This window comes from Aricia agestis, chromosome 6 (genome assembly GCF_905147365.1).
Source record: "Aricia agestis chromosome 6, ilAriAges1.1, whole genome shotgun sequence".
In the NCBI taxonomy this organism is placed as follows: Eukaryota; Metazoa; Arthropoda; class Insecta; order Lepidoptera; family Lycaenidae; genus Aricia; species Aricia agestis.
In genome coordinates this window covers 17,092,649-17,113,640 of record NC_056411.1, presented here as the reverse complement: position 1 = coordinate 17,113,640, position 20,992 = coordinate 17,092,649, and the positions used below count along the sequence as shown (strand labels likewise).

The window sequence follows — 20,992 nt, the reverse complement described above, 5'->3', positions numbered from 1 at the left end:
AATTATTTTGTTAAAAAGCGACCTTAAATTTCGGAAGTTTTATTTAGTAGTAGAAATATAGTTGTTTATTGTATAATATCAATTTCTAATCTTGTCACATTTTTTTGCTCACAAAAATATTAAGTTCGCTGAAAACGGTAAACGTAAAGTGAATCACTGGAACTTGGGTGAAAGTGTATTTGGATAATTAGCAAGTAACAACATCAACAGTTTGAAGTTTCAGTTTAATTATACCAGTAGTCCAACTAGTTAACGGTATTTGTAGGGTTCCGTACCCAAAGGGTAAAAACGGGGCCCTATTACTAAGACTTCGATGTCTGTCTGTCTGTCTCCTGGCTGTGTCTCAAGAACGGCTATAGCTAGATTTCTGAAATTTCACAGATTGTGTACATATACAGCCGCTATAACAACGAATACTAAAAACAAAATAAATTATGATGATATATAATCCCATCAAAAACATCCTGTAAAAAAACCAAGTCTCGCAACTCAGTTTTTATACCGTAAAAATTTATGAGATCCATGCAATACCAAGTCGGTTAATTTATTCAGTCCCTACCTAGGGCACCTTATGTCTCAAGTTAGTACGTAAGTTATTATCATATCAATATTAAAAATCTTTTACATTTTAAATAAATAGATCCACTTGGACATCGCATGATTAGATTGTTTAGTATAATTATACTATACAGTATCACACAGCACTACAGGACTGCATCAATCGCATGGAGCGCAATAGACTAAACAATCTAATAATATAATAATTATGTATAAATTGTAAGATACATTGTGTTTTCATGCGATGTCCAAGTCGATCTATTTATTTAAAATGTAAAAGATTTTTAATATTGATATGATAATAACTTACGTACTAACTTGAGACATAAGGTCCCCTAGGTAGGGACTGAATAAATTAACCGACTTGGTATTGCATGGATCTCATAATTTTTTATGGTATAAAAACTGAGTTGCGAGACTTGGTTTTTTTACAGGATGTTTTTGATGAGATCTCACTACTTTTTGACACGACGAACTATAATATTATGTTCTCATCTTGGCAACGCTTGGCCATTTTGTTATTCGCCAGGGCTTTGAACTTAATATACAGTAATGATAAATGGCCAGGGCACCGATTTTGACTAATGTATAGTTTATAGATTCTCCTCGTGCGGCTGACACATTATAATATTATTATCAAATATTTTGCCACGCTTTAGGGTAAAATTAAGGTTTTTAGATTTAGGGTTGAGTATGTAAGGTTAGAAACTTGGCTCTACATGAGATCTCACTACTTTTTGACACGACGAACTATATTATTATGTTCTCATCTTGGCAACATTTTTACATGAAAATGTTTTTTGGTGGGATAATATTTAAATAAAATAAATAATTAGGGGGGCTCCGATAGAAAAAACACATTTTTCACATATATTATGCTCTATAATGGTACGGAACACTTGGTGCGCGAGTCCAACTCGCACTTGGCTGTTTTTTTTTTTTAATTAACCCATGTCTAAAATTTTTTCATCATTTAAATGCCTGTATTAGTTTCAAATACGTAATATAACAAATTACTAGCTCTATTTTTAACCGACTTACAAAAGAGGAAGTTCTATGTTCGCCTACATGTTTTTACTTTTTGTATTTTCAACGATTACTTCACAATTCGTACACTGAATTTCAATATACGTGGGAGAGCCATGCTTCGGCACGAATGGGCCGGCTCGACCGGAGAAATACCACGTTCTCACAGAAAACCGGCGTGAAACAGCGCTTGCGCTGTGTTTCGCCGAGTGAGTGAGTTTACCGGAGGCCCAATTCCCTTCCCTTTACTCCCCTATTCCCTTCCCTTCCCATCCCTACCCTCCCCTATTACCCTATTCCCTCTTAAAAGGCCGGCAACGCACCTGCAGCTCTTCTGATGCTGCGAGTGTCCATGGGCGACGGAAGTTGCTTTCCATCAGGTGACCCGTTTGCTCGTTTGCCCCCTTCTTTCATAAAAAAAAAAAAAAAAAAAAAAAAATATAATTTTAAATAACAAAAAAAAATATCTTTTAACCGAGAACAGCTTAATATCAAAAATTGCAATACGAGTACAAAATATTACAAAAAAAATAAGTGCTCAATCAAATCTGTACTAATGAAATCAAAACTATGATTAGATTGAAACGTTGGTAGTCAAAGAAACTTTTAATTTAGAAAAAAAATATCAATCTCTACCTTTGAAAAAACTTTTAATCGCAAAGAAATGCCTCTTATATTTTAATACATTGTAATAATTAATAAAAGTTTCTAATTAATAAGAAAGCCAAGTTTGGTTAAACCGATTTGATACCATTTTTTTAACGGGCTATGGCCCACCACACATTCCCACCACTGTATCTCCCGTATCGAATTTTTCACCATTTGGTCCATTAATCTTTCCTGTTAAGATTGTTTGAGCGGTATCTACTAAGGCGAGAAATCTGCGCCTGCAATGAAATGCTCGCTTACACGATCGTTTGGTCATGTTACTGGCATGGTTTTTAGTTAGGCAAACACTTGATGTTATAAACCCAAAATAGACACAAAAAATGTCTTTGATTGTTAATACGAGTATAATATGAAGTGTTGGTTATAATATTAACCAGATTATTCCACTTTCACTGACGTGGGAGAGCCATGCTTCGGCACGAATGGGCCGGCTCGACCGGAGAGACACCACGTCCTCACAGAAAACCGGCGTGAAACAGCGCTTTACCGGAGGCCCAATCCCCTACCCTTTTCCTTTCCCTACCCTCCCCTATTTCCTTCCGTACCCTCTCCTATTCCCTTCCCTACCCTCCCCTATTACCCCTTAGAAGGCCGGCAACGCACCTGCAGCTCTTCTGATGCTGCGAGTGTCCATGGGCGACGGAAGTTGCTTTCCATCAGGTGACCCGTTTGCTCGTTTGCCCCCTTATTTCATAAAAAAAAATCATCAATAAAATATATTTTATACTCAAGAGGGTTTTTTTAAGTAAATAAATCAGAATGATGAGCATTGAATAAATATAATTTATTAGTCCCTTAATGTAAAGTCACAGTTACGAAGTATATTTAATGATCATGTCACGTATTTTACTATCGATAAAATATTTGTTGCCGAAGCAAATCTAGTACGTGACGTCAACTAGATTTATTATATTTAATTCGTAGATTAACTTGCTAATATCAGTTGAGTATTGACTTATGAGTTATCTCAATATTATAGTTTTAATAGTGCGTTTAATTTTTTTACTCGATTGTTAAGGTTTTCTTTACACGATTACTAAAATATTTTGATAATAATAGCACAAAAAATTAAGAAAGCATCACATTTACCATGGTATCATCCCAAATAACATGAATATTATAACAAGCATAAAACGACAAGTGCTAGCTTTGTTTACAAGCTACTAGCGCGTGTAAGCGCAGCATCGGGTCACCAGCTAAGTGCAGCATTTCCCAACCGCGCGGAGAGTGGCGAGGCCAGTGCGCAGACGGTGCCAGTCCGAGGTGCTAGTGTTGGAACGAGCAACTTGTAAGTATTTAAACTCACATTTAAATATCGTAACCTATATTAATAATTGTTATTTTAATAAAAAATATATAATATATTAGATGATAATTATTGCTAAATTATTATGGTATTTGAAATAAAAATTAAGTATGTCACGGCTTATAAATAAATAAAATCGGCCAAGTGCGAGTTGGACTCACACACGAAGGGTTCCGTACCACAATAGAGCAAAAATAGGCTGAAAATTGTGTTTTTTGTTTGGAAGCCCCCCTTAATTATTATTTCATTTAAGTATTTAAATTTTATTATAAATTATTAAAGTACGAATAAAAGAGTATTTCGTGAATATTTCAAGTGCCTATGTATTGCCGTTATTGATATCGAGCAAAAAATTGCAAAAAAAATCATGTTTGTTGTATGGGATTTTTAAATATTTAATTTATTTTGTTTTTAGTATTTGTTGTTATAGCGGCAACAGATATACACAATCTGTGAACATTTCAGAAGTCTAGCTATTGCGGTTCTTGAGTTACAGCCTGGAGACACACTGACAGACAGACAGACATCGAAGTATTAGTAATAGGGTCCCGTTTTTACCCTTTGGGTACGGAATTCTAAAAATGGCACGCCAATTAAAAAAGATATTTTTGCAATAGTTAGCCACCTTTCGACAATAAATAATGGTGTGTAATGAATTAATGATAGATTACATAATAATATTAAAATTATGGAAATGGGAAACGAAATGATAAATTATTTTTTAAAGGTTATAAACATTGCAATATATTTTACGTTATAAAATGACATTGAATAATTATATCTAACAGTATCTATTTTTGTTAGTAAGATTATATTTTTAATAACTTATCTAAGAATAAAAAACTTCAAAACCAAAAAAATACTTCATAAATAATTTTATGCTCGCCTTACACCATGCCAGTAGTTTGAAAAGCTTCTGGAAGGAGAGATTTCAGATTACTCGATGCAAAAAATAAACTGCAGAATGAAAACAAATACACGTGGTTTTCACAACTATGCAATTATTGTCCAAACCATGCAAGTTATAAAACTTGCATGGTTTGGACACTATCATCTTATATATAAAAATCTCGTGTCACAATGTTCGTTCCCGTACTCCTCCGAAACGGCTTGACCGATTCTCATAAAATTTTGTGAGCATATTGAGTAGGTCTGAGAATCGGCTACTGGCTACTTTTTATATTGATAAGTGCATTTGTTGAAAAAATAGTAAATTATTGAGACTGATGGCGACCGTTGTTTGTGCAACGGGATAGCCATGGACGTTGCCATGGTGACATACTTAATTAGTCGCTTCAATAAAATAATATGAGTGAAAATCTAAATACTTTGTATGGCAAAACAATGTTTGCCGGGACAGCTAGTTTTAATTTATAAAATTTTGTGACTTGTCTACAAAGTTTCGTCCTTGTCTGACATGTAAAAAAGTTAACAATCATTGACAAAACAGTATCTATACAGTATATAAGTAAATAGCATTTTTTTTTTTAATTTGCTGTAAGTGTTTACAAAAATCAACACTAGAATCGCTGCCACTTCCATAATTTCGCGTACTCGTGATATTCTGATGGTTTATTAAGAAATTGTGTTATATAACATACTCGTTGTCCGACCCGGTACCGCTCTTATTTAGTTCAAGGCTGATTTTGTTTCATTTATGTACGTCCGCGTTCATCCGCGTCTCAAAACCGGCCAGGTGCGAATAGGAGTTGAAAGTCATGTCATTCTATAGCTTTGTCCACACTTTGCCTTTTTCTGTTCGTCAAGGGCATGCGTTATAGCGCAGTCAACGAATGTGAGGCATGCCCGCGACGCATGCCCTGACCGTATACAAAAAACAAAAATGACAATGTTGGCGTTGCGTTCGTTGACGCATTCAATTATTGAATGCGCCAAAACGTTGAATGAAAGAAGATGACGAAAATTTAAGATGAAAGCGCATAGTGTAGACATAGCTTATGAGCCTACTTTTTTTAGTATTAGCAACTAAATAAAAATATAAACCGTAATACGTAAAAATATGTATAGGCCTCTTGCATGTCGTTGCTAAGCTACGGCAACGCCGCGGGTCGGTTGACGGCGGAAACTCACGGGCGCTTTTCTCATATCAATGATTCTCATACAAGTCACTGCACTTTTTTGGTAATTGTTTATATTTTTAGCACAATAAAAAGTATTGAGCCAAATTATTATTGATTGTGGACTTCATAATATTTCCGCAGACTTTTTCCGCGAAAAATCAGTACCTATCGAAAGCTATATTTACTTAAATATATACACGATCATGAAAATATATTCTTTCAAATTCATTGAATATGATTTTTTACTTTGTATTTATTTGTAAGATCATCTTCTTAGTTATTAGTTATTACTAAAAAACAGGTTGTTTACCATTAAAAACTATAGAGCACAAACTAATTCCAAAGCAATCATGTTCATGATGTCTTCGAAATCCATGATGATGGAGAACGAATCATCCGTGTAAAAGTAATACCACAGACCAGAGGAGGTAATCGACTGTACAACGTGAAAGTGGAGCTATGTATTGAATAATCTAAACAAATATATTTTCAGCAACTTTTCAACCATACATGCAAAATAAAAATGGAAAATGCAGATGTATTTCATTATTAAAGAAATGTTTCTTTGATTTTTATGATTAATATGTAATATAATAAATTTACTAGATGACACCCGTAACTCCGTTGTGCCATAACTCTTGCACAACGGAGTAACCGCGCGGGATTCGGGAACCGTACATTTTTCCGAGACACAAAGTATCCTATGTCCAGTGGCGTAAATATAGGGCTGGCAGAATGCCACGGGCCCCCGACCCAAATGGGCAAAAATTTTTAAGTACATAATATTGTTTATTATAAACGTGACGATTTTTACTGATAGAGCCCCATCAATTTGCCACGGGCCCCGGATCTTATAGTTACGCCACTATCTATGTCCTTTTTAGGGACTCTTAAGAATATATTATGGAGTTATCCATGCCAAATTTCTGCAAAATCTATTCAGCACTTTAGGCGTTAAGAGGTAACAGACAGACACACTTTCGCACTTACAATATTATTAGTAAATTAGTAATATCAGTAATTAGTATATTAGTATGATAATATTATAAATGCGAAAGTGAATATTGAAGGAATTAGTAATATTGAACCGACAATCATTTTATTTATATCGTTTTTTCAATTACAATATATTATTATACATAAAACAATGATATTAAAAATAACTTGCACGTGATATTTTATAAATATTCATGCGAGATTTAGATTTAAGCATGATTAATAATCGGCATGTTGATTTCGATACGTTTCCCAATTCCGTCTCAGAAACGAATAAAACGTTAATTCACGAATCCGAGATTGAGAATTTTTGCACCGTACAACACAACAGTACCTCGTACCGCCCATATTTTCCTTATTCAGAGCACTTTCTAACGTTTTCAACGTGTTTTCATTTTTAACTAGTAAACCGTATTTCACAGCTGATCGCACTCTGACACCCACGTGTTGCCTGAATCTGCCACTCGCCGCGCCACTAGAGATATCCAAGAGGCCTATTAGCAGCATGAAAAATTTTCATATTAAAGGTATCGCGGGTTCATGATGTGAAGCTAAACAGACACACTGGACGACAAACAACAGTTTAAATACTTTTAGAGTGTGCAAGAGTCCCCTGTATTCAGGACCAGATCTAGCCATTTAGCCGCTCCCGGCAAAGATCATTTTCGCCGCCCTTTACATATACAGAAAACATGTTTGTTGGGGGAAAATGGGAGGAACATTTAAGTAAAATACTCAAATATTTCCACTAGCAAACTTAAGGTAGGTTAGCTGGTAAAATTCTCAAACTTAAGTGGTGGATGGCTAGGTTGGAAGATAGGAATAAGTCAAGTTCGCCGCCCCTCATTTTTGCCGCTCTGGGCAAATGCCCGGCTCACCCCCCCTTAGATCGGGCCCTGCCTGTATTGAGTACTGAGTACACTGTGAAAATAGCCACTTTTTTACTTTCGTATGGGCAAGTTCCTGACGCATGGGCGCTTGCCCATTACAATTCAAGAAAAAAGTTTGCGCTTTAAGCGCTGCTACTTTCACAGTTAATTCTATTTAAGGATACACTCCCTAAAGTATTATCACTTAATTTTGTTACACCTTGTATATAGGCTTGAATACACCTATCGAGTAGATTGGTAGTACACTTGGCCAAGCCCTCAGTTTTGTATGGATGTGCTCGGTCGAGGGCACCGTCTCGTCTAGCCTGCACTCTGCTCCGTATGTGTAATCAAGGCATATAAGTCAAACTTGTGTACAGACCTATATTCTATCCCATTTTTACTCCGTTGGTTACCAACTAAGAAACCTCTCTCACAAGACTTAGAGCAAAAAATTAAATTAAATCAAAGATTAAATTTACCCGTTCTCATGTTTATTACTTGGATTCATCTAAGCCTTAAACGAGATAATATCATCAACATTTTAGATCAAAGCTTTTTCCAATCTATTTTCCCTTTTTCTTTCTTTTATATATAATATATAATACATAAATATTATTATATCTAAGAACGGAAAGGTCTTTGTTTGATGGTTTGATGAAGTTTTTTTCATTTCTAGATCTTCAATTGAAAATTAGAAGCGAAGTACATACATTTTTCCACGTTTAGGAAATTGTACTATGCTTCGAGTTCAAAAGAGACTCTTCCTAAAACCTCTATATGCTAATGTACTTGACCGAGAAACCAACATATGAATATACATCTCATTCATACCCTTATAAAAGTTAAGATAACATTAAAAGAACAATAACACAATGTTCAGTTACGAAATTGATAAGATGAAGCAGCGTTGTGGTGAGTCACCGAAGGTCGCGGTATTGTCTCATCTCAGACAATCACTGGGAAACACATTGTATACAAATTGTCACATCTGTATTGCACTGATAACCTGAATTTCCCATTGACATCTTTACAATCTATATAGTGTGTAACAAAAATAAGTGATAATACTTTAGGGTGTGTACGTGTTCCTTGTGGAGAGTTTACTGTGAAAGTAGCAGCTCTGAAAGACGAAAAAAAATATTTCATATTTGTATGGGCAAGGGCCCGAGCGTCACGAGTTTCCCCATATAAAAGTGAATTAAAAATTTGGTCTTTCAGCGCTGCTCCTTTCACAGTGAACTTTCTACAAGGAACATATTATACACACCCTAAAGTATTATCACTAAGTTTTGTTACACCCTGTATAGTACAAATAATCACCTACCGCTGTCTGCGTCTATTAAATACTAGCTTTTGCTCGCGGCTTCACTCGCATGAAATTCAAAAATCGCGTAAGCCTCCTTTGGGAGCATGATGTTTTCCTTAGACCAAAAGTAGCCTATATGCTACTCTCCCCTTCACCTATGCCAAAAATAAAGTCAATTGGTTGCTTCGTTCGGGCGTGAAGGAAGGACAAACAAATAAACAAATAAAAAAACAAACAAACAGACTTTCCCATTTATAGTATCAGTATGGAAGTATGGATAATAGGAAATAGGATTTACAACGTTAAACGCTATAAGTTACAACTTAGGGGCGATTTCACAAAAAAAATGGAACGCGTTCAAAGCTCTCTGAGCCGGTTCAAAACGTATAAACGCGATTATAACATCGAAATACATTTCACCAGCATAAACTGAACGCGCTCACAGCAAATCCGAGTTTTATCTTCTGAACCTCCCAAAGTCCGAAGTTTAATCTAATTAAGTCATGGCGGAACGAAAAACATAGACAAAATAAATACTATATATGAATAGTATAAAAGTATTAAATATATATTTTCCGTTGTCTGGTACCTGTAACACAAGTCCTTCAGGTACTTACCACGGGGCCAGATTGACATGGTTGAAGCGTCCATAGATATTATTATTATTGTTTAGCGAGCTCAGATTTATAAACACTTTATAAAATGCTACTCATTTTGTCTAGCACTTTGGCGATGTAGATTCATCAAGGGTGGAATTATCATTTTTCCCACGCTTTTTGGTACCCAACCCAACTACCCATTGTACTAAAAAATTTAATGGTTCACAAAAAGCATTAAAACATTGATATACAAAAAACCCATAAAAATAAAATAAGATTAATGGTTAATCTACGACCTTATTTAGCATTTACTTAGTAGCAGGATCTTTTATCCAAAAAACTATAGAAATGCTTACTAATAATAATCGAAGATCGGAAACAAATAATAGTCCCCATGCTAGCCTAGCAGATAAAGCAGACAAATATTATATATCTGCGAAAACCGTACTCAAATCGGATCAGTAGTTTTCGTGTAAAAAGTTTGATACAAAATCTTACCCCCTCTTTTGTACCCTTAGAGGGGGGAGAGATTTTATACACCAGATGTTAAGTTAGAAAATGACAAATATATCTGCGAAAACCGCATTCAAATCGAATCAGTAGTTTTCATGTGATGCTGAAACAAACATACAGACCGACAGACAAAAACTAACCACATTTATGGCTTCTATAGCGATCACCAAAACATTCTATATTACATTTCGCTGTCCCCTAAGACTTCTTAAGCTAATAAGTTTTAAACTCATTTTTTTCAAGTTGACGTGTTACAGGTTACAGTGTTTTGTCCTAACAGGGCCGTTAATGGTTTACATGATATAATATATAAAGTAGCGTTCAATATAATCTACTTGTTTTTTTAGGGTTCCGTACCTCAAAAGGAAAAAACGGAACCCTTATAGGATCACTTTGTTGTCCGTCTGTCCGTCCGTCCGTCTGTCAAGACCCTTTTTCTCAGGAACGCGTGGAGGTATGAAGCTGAAATTTATATCAATTACTCAGGTCTACTGTCCCTTGAAGCTGTGAAAAAATCAAACTTCTAAGCCAACGCAATCAAAAGATACAGCCGTTTATGCCGCAAATTTTCGACACTTGCAAGGGAATCAAAACCTACAGGGTGCTTCCCGTGAACTCAGAATCTTGAAATTTGGTACGAAGCAACGTCTTATAGCATAGATAAAGGAAAAATTACGAAAACCATAAATTTTTAGTTACATCACATAGTATATTTTTTTTTAATAATTTTAAACTTACTACCCATTTCCTCATAAACGCGTAGAGGTATTAAATTGAAATTCATACCAAATACTCAGGTCTATAATACCTTTAAGCTGTAACAAAATCAAACTTCTATGTCAACGCAATCAAAAGAAACAGCAATTTAAGCTGCATATTTTGAAACTCGCAAGTACTCGCAAGGGAATCAAAACCTAAAGGGTACTTCCAGTCGACCTAGAATCTTGAAATTTGGCATGAAGCAACGTTTTATAGCACACATAAAGGAAAAATTCCGAAAACCTTAAATTTTTAGTTACATTACAAAATATATATTTTTTAATAAATATAAACTTATTACTTTTTTCCTCATGAACGCGTAGAGCTATCAAGTTGAAATTCATATCAAATACTTAGATCTAATTGACGAACTTTGTAAACCTTGCAGGTTTGTACGGAACCCTCGGTGCGCGAGTCCGACTCGCACTTGGCCGGTTTTTTTTTCATATAATGGCAGTTCGGCTATAACCATGGCCAGTGTCGAGTATAATATTATGGCGGGAAAACATACAATTTTTTATATATTATCGTCAGGTTAGTCAGGTCTAAAGTCTAGTCAAAGTCTAAGTATAAAGTCAATACAGTCAAGAAGTCAAGTCGGTCGATTCAGTAAAGTGGTAGGATGCTTTACTGAAACTTTTGATGGAGTTTTGGAGGGAACACAAAAGAGCACGTTTCTGGTTATTACATCACTTTCCCACACTTGTGCACGATAACGAATATTAAATGGTTAATATCCTACCAATATTACACATTAAAAACCCAGATAACACAATTTTAGGAAAATAATATAAAAACACAACATCACTCTTTCACATTCTCCCAAAAACTCCAATCTACTTGTTTATCACATTAATTAATAGTTATTTCATAAAAAGTATAACAAGCGTCACAGATTATGAATTAATAATTCTTTAATACCTGACACAAAAACTACTAAATGGCGTTTACAAGATAATATTCTTAATGACTAACCATTAACTTAATTTATAACATCGTTAGATGGTCGCACGTCGTTATTAATTATTATGTGTTGTCATTGTAGCTTGTACCATCGAGGAAATTGATTCCTAACCATTTGACAGACCAACTTCATTTGGTCGGATCATTTCAATTCAATGTTAATTCCGATCTGTCGGCTGGTTTGACATAACGCGACCAAACTACGTAGGTCCCCCATCTGCCTAGGAATCAACTTCTCTGATACTTCTGTAATTCTACATACTGAAAACTGATTATAATATAGTATCAGCTATTCGCGTGGAGCTGCAAAAAGCAACATTGCTGATTACATTGACATTATACTATACAGAATACCTTGGTTTCTTAAGAAACATTACTTTTCTATCTGATTTACCTTAAATGTATATAAAATGAAGGCATTGACAAACATCATAATAAAGTGATCCAAACCAAAACCTACTTAATAACTGATTTGTACTGGACCGGTAAATTGTTATTTTCAGATCACCGATTTAGAAAGTAAACCGTCACACCAATGATAGATATTTATTTGCAAATATTTGACATCGATATAATCGTACTTTGACCCAAAAGTAGGGTCATAAAATGGCAAAACCAGTAGACATCATACAAATTTTTTACCGCAAGAAATATAGCATGATAATACACGAAAACGTGGTCAAAGTCATAAATGACTCGGCAAAAAACATATTTTTGGTTATTAGTTTGGTAATTTCGCTTACGCTATTAGAAATTAATAATCATTGTAGATTCAATTATGAAAATGACTATAGTACCTTAGATATAGGTTTTATTGAACAAGAAATTTTAAAATTTAAATTTTCGAAAACGTTAATAAAACGTTAACGGAGTGCAAGTCTTACCGCTAATTGCGTTAAATGAAATCATATCAAGTGATCTATCCATCTTTTACCAAAAAGATGGAAAATTATTTTTTTCCCAATTTCCAAGGTGGCCCCATACAGCTGGCTACTAAAAATATTTGTATTGTTAATAGCTGTAATTTATAATATTGTAATGTTAAAAACTTAACTTTAACTTAACTTTATTATTTAAAAAATGAACAAAAATTTAGGAGAATGATGCAAAACGGAAAAAGAAAATTGCAATCGACTTCGATTACCTGTAAACTAAAAAAAATATATTCTGGATGCCATTTACAAGAGTTAGATCTTACTCGAACCTTAGAAGAACACACACTTAGTAAGATGTTAGTAGCACCAAGATGTTTTCCAAGGGGATAATGGATGCGAAGGACCGAAGAATGTTCATAAACCAAGAACTGCACCCAGGGGCGGATTTACCAATAGGCTAAGTAAGCTGGAGCCTAGGGCGGCAGATTTAGAGGGGCGGCAAATTTAGCCCCATTTTTTTTATCTTACAGAAATAAAGATCCCACCAAAAACATTTCTTGTAAAATGTTGCCGAGACGACCACACACCCACCACCACAGTTAATGGTTTACCCTGTGAAAAAGATATGAGATCTCATGTAGAGCCAAGCTTCTGAATCTACACGGCCTAACTCTACTGACCCTAACTTAAACAAATTCTACATACTAGTAAATATGTAAGGCTTCGCCGTTTTGCTATCGCACAGGGTGGTCGTCTCAGAAAAATTTTCAAAAAATATTTTTGGTGGGATATGATTGTGAACTAAACTAACGAATTGAATTTCAAAGGTCAGTTATAGGGGCAGCAAAAATTGAATAGCCTACAGGCGGCAAATTTGTAAATCCGCCACTGACTGCACCAGGTTATAAATAGCGGAACTCGCTTTAAATGTCAGTGCTCCTAGCACTTAGTTCAGAACCTGTACTGCAGATGCACTGTAATAAGAGGTTGTTCACTTGGTGCCAAGTGTGAACTTATATTATAAATGCAAAAATATGTATGTTTGTTACTCTATCACGCTAAGAATCTGCACTGTGATTAGAAGTTGTCCACTTGGCCCTAAGTAGAATTTTTACTTACTTCATAAATCCGTGGTCCAGTGATTCAGAGCTCGGCTCTTGACTCAGAGGTCGTAGGTTCGATTCCCATGATGGAAATATGTTATTTCCAAGTTTGGTTAGAACAATACAGACTGATCATCAGCTGATATTCTGACAAGTAAGACGATCCATGCGTAGGATGGACATGTAAAAAGTCGGTCCTGCGCCTGATCTCTCGCCAGTCGTGTCGGTCTTCCGTCCCACTGGGTTATGAGAGTAAAGGAATAGAGAGTGCTCTTGTGTACTGCGCACACACTTGGGCACTATAAAATTTATTCCTGCGTAACTGGCTTGGTTTCAATGAAACCGGCCACCGTCACCAAAAGCCGTGTGGGAGTTATATTATATTATTTATTGGCCAACACGAAGAGACTGCATTCTAAAAACTCTTATTAAACTTATACACGTGTGCCAAAATGAGTACAACAACAACGGCAACGGAAATATACTTTTATACTATACGTAATGTACATAAGATAAAATAAATCTGCTACAAAATCATAAAAAATTGCGTTTAATTTTGTTTCCGCTTAACGGTTAAGAAACATCCGGGCTTAGAAGCCTATTCTGTACTTTCATTATTTCGAGGATTTAACTGTACATTATTTAGACATCTTAAATATATTATGTTATATAGACGACCTCTGTGGCTCAATTGGTTGAGTATGCGGTGGCTCAAGCCGGGGGTCGCGGGTTCGAATCCCACCGACGGAACAAAAAGTTTTTAATGTTCCCGGGTCTGGATGCAGGCGCGATCGCAACCTGAAATTTTGGGGGGGGTCACTCAGTAGTCACTACACTATTTTTTTTTATCTGTGCCCTCGGACGGTTTTATTTTATTTTCAATTTTACCTTAGATTTTGGGGGGGGTCATGTCCCCTGTGACCCCCCCCCCCCTTTGGACCGCGCCTGTCTGGATGTGTATTAAATATGTGTATAATATAATAAAAATCTTCAATATATGTATAGTATAAAATTATTAAATATATTATTTCCGTTTTCTGGTAAGTACCCGTAACACAAGTCCTTCAGGTACTATCAGAGAAGTTGATTCCTATGCAAATCGGGGACCTAAATAGTTTGGTTGCGTTACGTCAAACCCAGCTGACAGATCACAATTAACATTGAATTGACATATTCCACCAAATAACGTTGGTCTGTCAATTGCACAAGAATCAACTTCCTCGATGGTACTTAGCACGGGGCCAGACTGACGTGGTGTGAAGCGTCCATATATATTATTATTATATAGCGCTACTTGCGTACCTAAATCAAGTTATTTTACTCAAAATTATCATTTTTACACGCCTGCGAAGGCAACAGAAAGAGATTTTGGTAACTGTACAATCTCAACTAGGTTATGTTTTTTTATTGCATATATTAAAATATCATTGTATTAAAGTTATAAAATCAGAATATGCAGGTACGAAATAAATATAAACAACTTTTTTTCCAATTGGAAAAAATCTCGAAAAAATTGTGAGATTCGGGCGCGTTGAAATCTTTTGAGCGTTGAACCCGCGTCATTTGAGGTTAAGCTTTAATTTTGTTTTTCTTTTAGCCGCATTTTTACTCTGAACATCAAACTAATATTATGAAGTTTGTAATTAATGTGTGTATAGACACGAATTTTCCAAAAAAAAATTTTTTTTTTTTGGAAAATATAATAGTATCGAAAATAAACTACTTCTATATGCTATATTACCTATATATTAGCATAGAGGCATACTTTTTTCCCGAAAAAGTACAGTTTTAGCATGATTTAATAACCATCTTTTGAGAAAATTCTGTTATATTGTATATTTAAATATTGTTTGTTAGCATCTCTCAGAAGACCACATCCGACAACTTAATTGTTATTTCGTTCGCGTCAGAGAACAATAGAAGAAACAGAACAACAATGTCTACGGGGATTTCCAGACTAAATCATAATATTAAATCTACATACCACATGTGTATGTGCAGGAATTTACATATTTTGACCTATAAGGATATTCATAAAGGCAATAAGGTAATATAAAAGCGACAATCTGTATATATAAAACTCAAAGGTGACTGACTGATTGACATAGTGATCTATCTACGCACAGCCCAAACCACTGGACGGATCGGGCTGAAATTTGGCATGCAGGTAGATGTTATAACGTAGGCATCCGCTAAGAAAGGATTTTGATAAATTCCAACCTCAAGGGGTTCAAATAGGGGATGAAAGTTTGTATATAATAATACTTCTTAACGCGAGCGAAGCCGCGGGCAAAAGCTCGTAGAACATAAAGATATAATTTTTGACACGAATTTTCTATTCCATTTTATTTATTTTATGTTTTGCCTACGCTTTGACGGACAGCTTAATATAAATAAGCAAACACGAATTTTAAATTTTATTAGTGTCGCTAAAACTTGAGAACTGCTGAACTGCTTTGGCTGATTGTTGATATTACCGTTTTCGGTGGACAGTAGATGAGGTCACCATCAGATTATCTAACTGCTTGTTCCTTCTTTATTGCATTAAAAAGTGTTGTATTATTTTAAGTTACATCATATTAAACAAGAATGATTGTGTTTTTATTCTATTGTGATCCTCTCCGAGGTGAAATATGATAATGATGATGATTAGCTATAAATTGCACCACCATTACGTATAGTAAACAATATACCTACTCAATGCCATTTTCTGTACTGAGTTACCAAACACAATATACTGACCTCGCATGTCGACCGTAATGGTATCCTAAATTTTAGTGGTTATCTAGGTAATATGCAAGAATTATTACAGTTAGTGGAACGCTGTATTTATTTTTGAATGCAATAACCTAGAAGATTAGATAGGGCCTTGCTTTCAAAAATGTTTAGTTTATTTTATAAAGCTGCCTCTTCACAATGGTCCATGCCGGCCCACTAAAGGCCATTGCCATTACGTAGACAAGATACTGACATGACCGCCGTGATGGCGGATGATCCGCCATCATACACCACTAGCCCGTCTGCACAATGGCGATAACTTGTGTGGCGATCTGTACAATGATCTGTACCATTGTGAAGAGAAGCTTCAGAACCGAGGATTTTTTTTCTTATTATGGCGCTCGGATTTTTAACCATGGCCAGTGTCAAGTAAAATATGGCGGAGAAAAAAAATATTCGTAAAAAGTTTACAAAATTTAAAGTCGTTTTTCCAGATTGTAGTCAAGTCGAAAGTCTAAAAAAAGTAGTCATTAAAGTCAACGAGTCAAGTCAGTTGTTTTAGTAAAGTGGTAGACCCTTTACTAAAACTTTCGATGGAGTTTCGGAGGGAACACAAACCCCGCGTTCCAGATGACGTTAGAAACGCTCACGCTCAAGACCGTAGTTTTACCCGTTCCACTAGCATGTGAGCGTTAGTGATACAAACCCAAGTGGAACGGAATATGGATCGTTTTGAGCGTTTTGAGAAAAGTTTAAAAAAAGAACTATAATTTTTTTTATACATAGGTACATTGAACCGAACTTGGATATTACGATCCATAAACCTATAATGCTATACGATCCTTTTCTTCAAGTCGTAAATAAAAGTAATTTTATTGTTTATAGTTACATTTATTTTACAAATAAAATACATAATATTATATTTGTTTCGTTTTTAGTATTACATTTTTTTTACTTAAGTAATCATATTTTAATATAGTTAAACTTTTATTATATTAGTTTTCACATTGAATCATATTTTAATAACAAAACCACATACTTTGAATATTGACTATTGTCAGGGTGTAATAAAAATAAGTGATAATACTTTAGGGTGTGTACGTGTTCCTTGTAGAGAGTTCACTGTGAAAGTAGCAGCACTGAAATACCAAAATTTTATTTTTACTTTTGTATGGGGAAACTCGTGACGCTCGGGCCCTTGTCCATACAAAAGTGAAAAAAATTTTTCGTCTTTCAGCGCTGCTACTTTTACAGTGAAATCTCTACAAGAAACACGTACACCCCCTAAATTATTATCACTTATTTTTGTTACACACTGTATAAACGTTAGCTGGTAACAATACCGCTTAATGCTTAGTCAAGTACGAGTAAGTCAACAGGTATAGGAGAGATGAAAATTAGTATTAATGATTATATTTTATAAGAAATCATTTGACCTTTTATTTAAAACAATTTATTTTCCAATCAAAATATTTCATTAAATGTAATTTAATTAAAATATTATTTGTAATGAAATAATAAGTATAAAGTTTTCTTGTCTCTACTCTCTCCTGAAAACTTTCCGTACATGGCTTTCGCGATATAGTTATGTTAAAATTAAAAAAAAAACTAGATCGCCCACTTTGACCCATCTTCGTCAAGGGTCGTTTTGAGCGAAAATGATGACGTCATGAGTGACGTCATAACCGCGATCAAAACGACCGCGGGGAACCGTCAAAACCGTCGCCAAAGGGAACGGCAGAAGGGGACGTTTTGAGCGTTTTGGTCAAAATTAACGTCATCTGGAACGCAGCCAAAATGGCACGTTTCTTGAAGTTGTATCACTTGCCCACACTTGTGCACGACATCGAATATTAAATGGTTAATTATATTCTACCAACATTATACATTAAAAACCGAAATAACACAATTTTAGGAAAATAATACAAAATCATAACGTCACTCTTTCGTATGCCAGCCTGCCAGGCAAAATCCAACCGAGGATTATATAAATTCATAATTTTGAAATTGGAACATTTTACAACACAATTTAAAAAATTTAACGTCAAAATGTTGACATAATAACTTTTTAAATAGTTTTAAAAGTTCTAACGATAAACAACCACAAGCAATGAAATCAATGTTCACCAAGGTTAGCTGTGGTTTGGGCGTGGTGAGGTATAAACAAACAGACAGACAGTCAGACACACTTTTGGATTTAAGGATGTATATAAGGTCAAATTGCGTACTACATCCAATTAAATTATGAAAGTACTAAATATGTAAAAAATTGGACACCCAGACACTTATTATTCATTATAATGATTTTTTATAATAGATTTTTAAAGAACTAATCGATATTTAATTATTATTGAAAAAAAATTGTTGTAATTTGACTACCGCAAATGGCGGCCAAGAAAGCTCGGCAAAGTTATAAATGAAGGTGGCGAAAGGAACTAACGCTGCCACATACAAAAACGACATATTTGACAGTTCTTCTTTACCAGCAGTTCGCCCAAGTTCATATAAAGTCTTGTCGTACCCTTCGAAGGATAATTTTCATAAATTTCAATTTGAAATATTTCCCCAGAATAGGGATGATGACAAGGTCAAAGATTAGCGAATTTTGTTAATAAAATAAAGAAATCACGGTAAAAAATAAGTGTTTCCAAAATTTCAGCTTGATAGCATTTGTATTTTTTTTGTTATGCGCCTTTAAAGTTGGATATTCAAGTCGATTTTTTTTTCAATTGAATTTCTTAATATTTGTATACAATTCGATAACTTATGCAATTAAAAGCAACTTTTGTTATGAAACCACTTTCATAAACGCAATATTTAATATACCTGTCGAACAAAGTTGTCTCCCGATACGTACAAACTACGAAAGACTGACGTCAGTCTTTCGTAGCACTTTGTATGGAGCGTTTCGGACAGGTCTTTTTATGAGATATTTGAATTGTCATATCTTGGTGAATTTTTAAGCTATCAGAGTCATTCTTTCAACGATGTTCCTATTTTTTAAGTGTCCTTCAATTACCGATAAGAAAAAAAAAATAGTCATCATGCCTATTACCGGTGAACCCACTTTTTTTGGGCTTAAAAAATCGCAAATCGTACAAAGAAATTGATAAGCAGTTTTTTAGATGTTTATCTTTGATACAAAGTTCTGACGAATTCTCAAAAATTGTAACACTTCCGGCAAACATTACGTATGATAAATGGAAATTTTAAAATTAATTATTTCACGTAACTTCCGACAAGTTAAGGTATTGATTTTTTGGTATCAATCGATGCAGGATGTTATATTCTACTATATATTTCGAATTTAGGTCAGAATCTTTGAATTTATAAATGTTATATAAGGTAAAAGCACTAATGGTAGACTCGGAACTAATAGATGACACTTACGACAAAAATACCATAAAAATAAGAATTAGTCTAATTTTTTCTCAACGCTATAAATTTTATAAGCTTCTCAAGCTATCTGTTGACGTGAAAAAATATATTGGGGACGCCTTCGGGAACAAAATTTTAAAATGGGATCAGTTAGTCAACACTAGTGGTGGTTAATATAACGTATAGCTGATAAAAATAGCGCGCTAGTTCTTCGTAACGAATAGCGCGCGCTATAAATCTATGCATAAGACGCTACGTTATAACGTACCGCGCGGTCACTGACCTAGCGCGGCGCCGCCCGCGCTGCCGTTCGCGCGCGGTTTCGTTCGATCGTTATTCGTTGTCGTGTCGTTTCGTTGTCAAATCGGCCATCGGTTGAATTCGGCTGTCATTGTATTTGCATGTAATAAGTAAATTATGGGTAAATTATAATATTATAATCATGAATTCCCTGTGAACTTATTTTTTCTGAATCTGGATACGTTACTAGTGACAGAAGAAATCGTTTGTCGTCGACAGAAGTGGCGCAAATAATATTTTTAAATGTAAATAAAATGTAAAAAATAAACTGACATTGTAAATAAAAATATGTACATATTATGTAGTACCAAAAAAGAAAAAAAAATATTTTTAGTTATTATTGTATAATATATACAACCTAACCCTAACCTGAACCTAAACCAATTTATGTACATGGTACATATTATATAATGAACTTTGAAATACGCCTATAATTTTACTAATCATGTTTGTTCAAATATAATATCAATACAGAGTTAAAATTAATATTTGCAACATAATATACTTAATTAACCAAATAATGCATTATTAAATTATAACGATTTTATTATTCTAAATATGTAACAAACACGTTATATTATATTATTAACTCACCCACCGCGTTATAATTATTGTAGACGTTACGCATCATCATATTATTGATATAATATAAAGAAAGAATTTCAATAACGTCGGTAACTTTACAACGCGTCCAGAATCAAGATTTTATTCGTTATAACGTAGCGTCAAAACTAGCGCGCTTGAAATTCGTTAGAACGTAGCGTCAAAACTAGCGCGCTTGAAATAATCGAGATTTCATTCGATATAACGTAGCGTCAAAACTAGCGCGCTTGAAATAATCGAGATTTCATTCGATATAACGTAGCGTCAAAACTAGCGCGCTTGAAATAATCGAGATTTCATTCGATATAACGTAGCGTCAAAACTAGCGCGCTTGAAATAATCGAGATTTCATTCGATATAACGTAGC

At 34.6% G+C, this 20,992-nt stretch overlaps 1 protein-coding gene across 2 annotated transcripts in view; it reads left to right on the top strand.

Annotated features, from left to right (window-relative positions):
• The first annotated feature begins 3,418 nt into the window (after positions 1-3,418).
• LOC121727957 (alpha-tocopherol transfer protein-like) overlaps positions 3,419-20,992 on the top strand; it is a 41,386-nt gene continuing 23,812 nt past the window's right edge. Inside the window, exon 1 of one of the 2 annotated variants that reach the window (XM_042116040.1) lies at positions 3,419-3,541. The gene's annotated coding sequence lies outside the window, so the exon portion shown is untranslated. The remainder of the gene's footprint in view (positions 3,542-20,992) is intronic. The other variant, XM_042116041.1, reaches the window with a different exon arrangement.